This window comes from Macrobrachium nipponense, chromosome 1, assembly GCF_015104395.2.
Source record: "Macrobrachium nipponense isolate FS-2020 chromosome 1, ASM1510439v2, whole genome shotgun sequence".
NCBI classification, from domain to species: Eukaryota; Metazoa; Arthropoda; class Malacostraca; order Decapoda; family Palaemonidae; genus Macrobrachium; species Macrobrachium nipponense.
Window position 1 is genome coordinate 217,554,587 of NC_087200.1, and position 7,500 is coordinate 217,562,086.

Below are 7,500 nucleotides of genomic sequence, written 5' to 3' on the forward strand. Positions count from 1 at the left end.
ATAGAGAAACCTCTGTAAGAAATCTGCATCAAGGGACATAGCATACTTGACTTTCTGCACAGCCAGTCTTCTAGATTATTCCCACGGAATAACCAGAAGAAGACATCTGCAAGAATAGATCTAGATTATCCGACTATTTGCCTGCTTTGACAGAGTACTTTCTATAGAAGTGTGCATCAAGGGACATACATACTTGACTTTCTGCAGAGCCGGTCTTCTAGATTATTCCCACAGAATAACCAGAGGAGAACATCCTCTGCAATAATATGTCTAGATATCCGACTCTTTGCCCCGCTTTGGATAGAGAACCTTTGTAAGAAGTCTGCATCAAGGGACATAGAACATACATGACTTTCTGCACAGCCAGTCTTCTAGAGGTTATTCCCACGGACTAACCAGAGGAAGACATCTGCAAGAATAGATCTAAGATATCCGACTATTTGCCCTCTTTGACAGAGAACTTCTATTAGAAGTGTACATCAAGGGTACATAACATACTTGTCATTCTGCAGAGCCAGTCGTCTAGATTATTCCCACAGAATAATCAGAGGAAGACATCTGCAAGAATAGATCTAGATATCCGAATATTTGCTTCGCTTTGACATAAAACTTCTATTAGAAGTCTGCATCAAGGGATAAGCATACTTTTGTTTTCTGCAGAGCCGGTCTTCTAGATTATTCCCACAGAAATAACCAGAGGAAGACATCTGCAATAATATATCTAGAGATCCGACTCTTTGCCCGCTTTGATAGAGAACCGCTGTAAGAAGTCTGCATCAAGGGACATAGCATACTTGACTTTCTGCAGTACGGCCTTCTAGATTATTCCCACAGAATAACCAGAAGAAGACATCTGCAAGAATAGATCTAGATATCCGACTATTGCCCGCTTTGAAAGAGAACCTCTCTAAGAAGTCTGCATCAAGGACATAGCATACTTGACTTTCTGCACAGCCAGTCTTCTAGATTATTCCCACGGAATAACCAGAAGAAGACATCTGCAAGAATAGATCTAGATATCCGACTATTTGCCCGCTTTGACAGAGTACTACTATTAGAAGTGTGCATCAAGGGATCATAGCATACTTGACTTTCTGCAGAGCCGGTCTTCTAGATTATTCCCACAGAATAACCAGAGGAAGACATCTGCAATAATATATCTAGATATCCGACTCTTTGCCCGCTTTGATAGAGAACCTCTGTAAGAAGTGTGCATCAAGGGACATAGCACACATGACTTTCTGCACAGCCAGTCTTCTAGATTATTCCCACGGAATAACCAGAGGAAGACATCTGCAAGAATAGATCTAGATATCCGACTATTGCCCTCTTTGACAGAGAACTTCTATTAGAAGGTGTCATCAAGGGACATAGCATACTTGTCATTCTGCAGAGCCAGTCGTCTAGATTATTCCCTACAGAATAACCAGAGGAAGACATCGTCAAGAATAGATCTAGATATCCGAATATTTGCTCGCTTTGACAGAGAACTTCTATTAGAGTCTGCATCAAGGGACATAGCATACTTTTGTTTCTGCAGAGCCGGTCTTCTAGATTATTCCCACAGAATAACCAGAGGAAGACATCTGCAATAATATATCTAGATATCCGACTCTTTGCCCGCTTTGATAGAGAACCTCTGTAAGAAGTCTGCATCAAGGGACATAGCATACTTGACTTTCTGCAGAACCGGTCTTCTAGATTATTCCCACAGAGTAACCAGAAGAAGACATCTGCAAGAATAGATCTAGATATCCGACTATTTGCCTGCTTTGACAGAGTACTTCTATTAGAAGATTGCATCAAGGGACATAGCATACTTGACTTTCTGCAGAGCCGGTCTTCAAGATTATTCCCACATAACCAGAGGAAGACATCTGCAATATATCTAGATATGCCGACTATTTGCCCGCTTTGATAGAGAACCTCTGTACGAAATCTGCATCAAGGGACATAGCATACTGACTTTCTGCACAGCCAGTCTTCTAGATTATTCCCACGGAATAAACCAGAAGAAGACATCTGCAAGAATAGATCTAGATATCCGACTATTTGCCCGCTTTGACAGAGTACTCTATTAGAAGTGTGCATCAAGGGACATAGCATACTTGACTTTCTGCAGAGCCGGTCTTCTAGATTATTCCCACAGAATAACCAGAGGAAGGACATCTGCCAATAATATATCTAGATATCCGACTCTTTGGCCGCTTTGATAGAGAACCTCTGTTAGAAGTCTGCATCAAGGGACATAGCATACATGACTTTCTGCACAGCCAGTCTTCTAGATTATTCCCACGGAATAACCAGAGGAAGATATCTGCAAGAATAGATCTAGATATCCGACTATTTGCCCTCTTTGACAGAGAACTTCTATTAGAAGTGTGCATCAAGGGACATAGCATACTTGTCATTCTGCAGAGCCAGTCGTCTAGATTATTCCCACAGAACAACCAGAGGAGACATCTGCAAGAATAGATCTAGATATCCGAATATTGCTCGCTTTGACAGAGAACTTCTATTAGAAGTCTGCATCAAGGGACATAGCATACTTGACGTCTGCAGAGCCGGTCTTCTAGATTTTCCCACCCACAGAATAACCAGAAGAAGACATCTGCAATAATATATCTAGATATCCGACTCTTTGCCCGTTTGTAGAGACCTCTGTAAGAAGTCTGCATCAAGGGACATAGCATACATGACTTTTTGCACAGCCAGTCTTCTAGATTATTCCCACGGAATAACCAGAGGAAGACATCTGCAAGAATAGATCTAGATATCCGACTATTTGCCCTCTTTGACAGAGAACTTCTATTAGAAGTCTGCATCAAGGGACATAGCATACTTGACTTTCTGCAGAGCCGGTCTTCTAGATTATTCCCAACAATACTAACCAGAGGAAGTATCTGCAAGAATAGATCTAGATATCCGGACTATTTGCCCGCTTTGACAGAGATCTTCTATTAGAATTCTGCATCAAGGGACATAGCATACTTGACTTTCTGCACAGCCGGTCTTCTAGATTATTCCAACAGAATCATCTTCTGGTATCCCTCTGGTAGCACTTTGGTAACCTTCTGGTATTCCTCTGGTGGCCTTCTGGAGTCATTCTAGTGGCCCTCCAAACAGCTGTTGGCTTTCATCCTGATAGCTGGTCATCCTTCTTCCAAACAGCTGTTCGCTCTCATCCTGAGAGCTTGTCCTCCTTTCTCCAATCGCTGTTGGCTCTCACCCTATGAGTTTGTCCTCCTTCCTCCAAACAGCTGTTGGCTTTCATCCTGATAGCTGGTCCTCCTTCTTCCAAACAGCTGTTGGCTCTCATCCTGAGAGCTGGTCCTCTTTCCTCCAAACAGCTGTTGGCTCTCATCCTGAGAGCTGGTCCTCTTTCCTCCAATCAGGTGTTGGCTCTCATCCTGAGAGCTTGTCCTCCTTCCTCCAAACAGCTGTTGGCTCTCATCCTAAGAGTTTGTCCTCCTTCCTCCAAACAGCTGTTGGCTCTCACCCTGAGAGCTTGTCCTCCTTCCTCCAAACAGCTGTTGGCTCTCAAAATGCGAGTTTGTCCTCCTTCATCTGAATATCATTTAGCTCTCATCCTGAGAGCTTGTCCTCCTTCCTCCGTCAGACTTGTCTTTACGGCTGCAAAGAAACAGCCCATGTGAAGGATTCTGACTGGTCATCAGTTGATGATGCTGCATCATGCTCCAGAGGCATTGCAATCTTCTTGGCCCAGTCGATGGAGTTGATTGCAGGATGGGTGTATGGGAGGTGGGGGGACCTCCCATTGCTGGTTGCTGCTGGGGGGAGCAGCAGTGTACACCCATCCTGCAGTCAAGTCATCGAATGGACCAAGAAGATCACAGCTCCTCTGGAACACAATGCAACATCACCAAGTGATGACAAGTCAAAGTCCTCCATTTTGGTTAATCAGGGGCTGTTTCTCCTGTCCTTTGTGGTCCTCCTTCCTCTGAAGAGCAGTTGGCTCTCATCCTGAGAGCTGGCCTGAGAGCTGGCCTGAGAGCTGGCCCCCCTTCCTCCTGATGGCTGTTGGCTCTCATCCTTAGAGCTGGTCCTCCTTCCTCTAAACAGCTGTTAGCTCTCAAATTGAGAGCTGGTCCTCCTTCCTCCAAACAGCTGTTGGCTCTCAAATTGAGAGCTGGTCCTCCTTCCTCCAAACAGCTGTTGGCTCTTAAACTGAGAGCTGGTCCTCCTTCCTCCAAACAGCTGGTGGATATCATCCTCCTCCTCTGCTCTGGTCTCCTGTGATGAACCTTTTCAGAATTCCCTCCTATACCTGCATTCAGTTCTCCACCACTGGGCTCTGCTATGACTGCTGCCAACGTGCCTGTTCCAGTCAGTTGGAGGTCCAGTATGTGACCATCCAGGTGATATATAATAGAGAGGTTCTCCTCCACTGGATCAATGTCTTCTATTTGTAAATACAGCGCATCCATAAAAGTCTCCTTTCTCTGCCAGCAACATTTAAGTTTCCTCCGGCCAAGGCGCGGTTTTTTCTTGTTTCTCCAATCTAACTCTTGTTTTTACACCTATTTACACTGTGCCCAAGTCTTCTGCCTCTTTTTTTGTGGAGGTCTAGGAGAATATCCAAACGCTCAATAATTTTGTGACAATGTTATATATAATAAGAATGAGGACTTATCCTCTCAATCTCCCGTTTGAGGAAGCTGGGGAATCTTGCGATCCCGATGCATCTGTTGAGGATCCTGATCAGACCGCGCAAGTCGTCCTTTGGTCTTGCTGTGTGTCTGAATATGGGATTCGGTTTCTTACCAAAGTGGGCTGCCAGGCCAAAGTCCACGATTGTTGGCTGGTTGGTTTCTTCATCGATGACGACGTTAAATTCGTGCAAATCCATGTGAGCAATCCCTTTCAGATGGATCTTCGCAAGTATCTCACAGATTCTTTTAAATATCAGGATTATTTCTCCGGGCTCTCTGCTTGGTTTTCGTATCCAGTCAAACAAGGATATGTGACCTGCATCGTTCATTATGAAAGCCACGGGATCAATAGGAGACACAGCGAGAATGCAGGGCGTGCCTTCAATGTCTGCCATTTCATGTAGCATCGTCACCTCCCTCAACATTTCTCTGTGTCCTGCAGAACCTTGACGCCGGTGGACTTTAATGATGGCAGGCTGATCCATATCGGCAAATTGGTATCGATAACACTGAGCAAATGCACCAGAACCAATGGGAATGGGGTCTTTGGAAAAAACTCCAGCCAAACCGACTAGAGGGATTCCCATAGCTCTTAATTCTCCAATTAACAGCTCTATATCCTCTTGGAGAGATACATCCATTTCTAGAAAAGCCTTCTCGCATTCCTCCAGTTTTATTCTCCTTATTTGTGGCGCAGAGGAAGACTTTCTAAGTTCAGAGATTTCATTCAGTAGGTCGAGGAGGTTCCTTTTGACTGTCTGAACCTGGCCTAATATCCATTTCCGTAGGGAGTCTTCCAGCAAGGATGCCTTTGAAATGGGCAGAGGCGAATGACCTTCACAGTTCCTTTTGATAGTCTGTACTTGGAAAAATATCCATTTCCGTAAGGAGTCGTCCAGCAAGGTTGCCCTGGAGAGGGGGAGAGGCGAACGACCTTCAATTACGGCTCTCAGCAAATTCAAAAACTCCTCTGCGGTCTCACAGTCCTTTCTCAGCTTTTCCACTTCTCTTTTCAGTTGTCTCTCTCTTTCCTGGCGATGTTTATCATGATTCTCCTTTTGCCTAATTTTTCTTTTGAGAATTTCTGTCTCTTCCTTCAACTTTCTATTTTCTTCTTCCAATTCTATGACTTTCTCATGGGAACCTGTGCACTCAGAATGAGTGTATACAGGGAAAGGATGAGGGCTTCGACATCCAAGTGGTCTGTGAGGGAGAGGCTGATGGTTTGGAACGCGAGGTAAAGAATTCAGAAGGAAAGAAGGTTTTGGAGGAGGGGGAGGAAAAGGGATTGGAGGGAAAAGAGAAGGTCTTGGAGGAAGGGAAGTGAAAGGGTTGAGAGGGAAAGGCGAAGGATTCGGAGGGAAATGAGGTTTTAGAGGGGGGAGGGGAAGGATTTTTTGAGGTGGAGTGGGAGGAATCGGTCTTGGAGGAGAGGGATTAGTTGTCGGATGAGAAGGATTCGGTGTTGAAGAGGAAGGACTAGGTCTCTGAGAAATGGGAGAAGAAGAATTTGGAGGATAATGCGTTATTTCCTTTCGCTTTTCCAAGACCAAAACTTCTTTCTCAGAGATCGTCGTCCTCTTCAAAGCCTCCTTTCCCTCGTCTTCTTTCTTTTTAAGCAGCAGATCTTTCTCCAGGACCTGCTTTCGGAGCAGTTCGATCTCCTGCTGAGCTTCTTTCCAGAGGCGTTCCATTTTTGTTGCAGAGACTTCGCATTTATGTGGGTCCTCTTCTTGTCTCATCTTTTCGTCCGTTTCCGTTCTCAGGTCATCTTCGGTGTCGTCAATTCCGGGGTGCAAGTCGTCATTATTGTCCAGGTTGTTATCTTCTTCATAGTCCAATTCCAGACTGTCTTCCTCGTCGTCAATTTCGGTATCCAGGTCGTCATCATTTTTCAGGTCGTCATCATTGTCCAGGTCGTCATCGTTGTCCAGGTCTGCATCATCTTTATTATCGTCACTATCTTCCATGCTGTCTTCCATTAAAACGATTTCTTCAAGTCATCTCAACTCGGGTTCCTTTAATCTGGTAACAATAGAAAGCAGCGAGCGCCAAGCCCGCCAACAATGCCATCCCAGGGATGGCGAGAGCAAAGCCAGACGCATCAATGCGGTGGGTGGGTTGTTCCTCAAAGATTGCAGGAGCCCGAGAATCCGACATATCATAAGATGTTATTATGTCCTGTACGCCAACATTAATCCGTTGAGAACCAGACAATGTTACACAGTCCTCACAGATAGAAGCATACAGGTCACAGCACAAGAAACACAGCACTAATAGCAAAAAGTAGTAAGTTTCAATCATGATGAATGAAGCGTTATACTCGGAGACTCTTGCTGTCACCAAACTTAGTTTTTAAAAAAGACGCTTGATTCTGGCTCTGAAGACGCTTGCTCCTGCGGCCAAGAACGTCTTCATTCTAGGGAAGACTCCGGAGGGGCTTCAAGGCTCGGCTCCGAAGGATCCTCCTTTTCTTCTTGTCGCTGTTCTGCCGAAAGTCTCCAGATCCTCGACCAACTCCTGCATGTCATTCGGGAGGATCGAGGTCTGTCGAAGGAATCCCCGCTAATCTTCTTCGACCTCCTGACCTCCGCCGTGATCACAAGTCCTTTCCAATATCCTCCTCATATTACGTACGCGAGTGTCTCTGTTTTCAGATAAATCGACCTAAATTTTGCTGAAGTTCTATTCCTTATCATTGATCCCGTTTCGTGCAACTTATGACATAATCTTTCGTAAAAATTTTCTATGGTCTTCATTTTTTTCGCTTTAGTGTTCACGTTTTGATTCATAACTTCATCATTAGTAGCAGTAATAATACCGTACA